The sequence below is a fragment of the Eimeria mitis genome, genomic scaffold (assembly GCF_000499745.2).
Source record: "Eimeria mitis Houghton genomic scaffold, Emh_scaff887, whole genome shotgun sequence".
NCBI lineage: Eukaryota > Apicomplexa > Conoidasida > Eucoccidiorida > Eimeriidae > Eimeria > Eimeria mitis.
The window spans coordinates 9,242-9,877 of NW_013576524.1; the positions used below are offsets into that span (position 1 = coordinate 9,242).

The 636-nt window shown below is 56.4% G+C and overlaps 1 protein-coding gene across 1 annotated transcript in view; it reads right to left on the bottom strand.

The window, feature by feature from the left end:
- EMH_0024650 (uncharacterized protein) overlaps window positions 1-636 on the bottom strand; it is a gene marked incomplete at both ends in the record, with an annotated part of 7,643 nt that overhangs the window by 5,107 nt on the left and 1,900 nt on the right. The gene's annotated exons all lie outside the window — the stretch shown is intronic.

Sequence of the window (636 nt, forward strand, 5' to 3'; positions counted from 1 at the left end):
ACATACTTAGCAATAGAAATAAGATGTTCAAGGTGAAAGAACCCCTCATCTTTCCTCGCCCGCAGCACAACCAACCGATACAGGTGCAGCAGCGGCAGCCCCAAAGCGCATGCAGCAGCAACCACCTGGCAGCACAGCTCGGGGCTGCTCACTTCAAACACCATCGGGGGTCTTCGCTTACCTATACGCCTGGGGGACCCCCAGGGGGCCCCCCTGGGGGCCCCCCTGGGGGCCCCCAAGGTGGGGGCCCCCATGGTGGGGGCTCCCCCGGGCACTCTGCTGCTGTGGTGCTGTGCTGCTGCTGGGCCCTGGGGGGCCCCCCCAGGGGGCCCCCTGCGGGGGAAAGGGGCCCCTGTAGAAAGGGTACCGCCGAGGGGCCCCCTGGGGGCCCCCTGGGGGCCCCTGTAGAAACTAGGGTGCTGAAGATATGCAGCAAGACGGACGAAGAGACGATAGGGGGCTACTTGTATGCCTTTGTGCTCGCGGCGCTGGGGGAGACGATCTATATATAAATACATAAACAATAAACCCTAAACCCTAAACCCTAAACCCTAGGTGAGGGAATGATAGAAAAAGAGAGTTTGAGACAAAAAAAAAAAAAAAAAAAAAAAAAAAAAAAAAAAAAAAAAAAAAAAA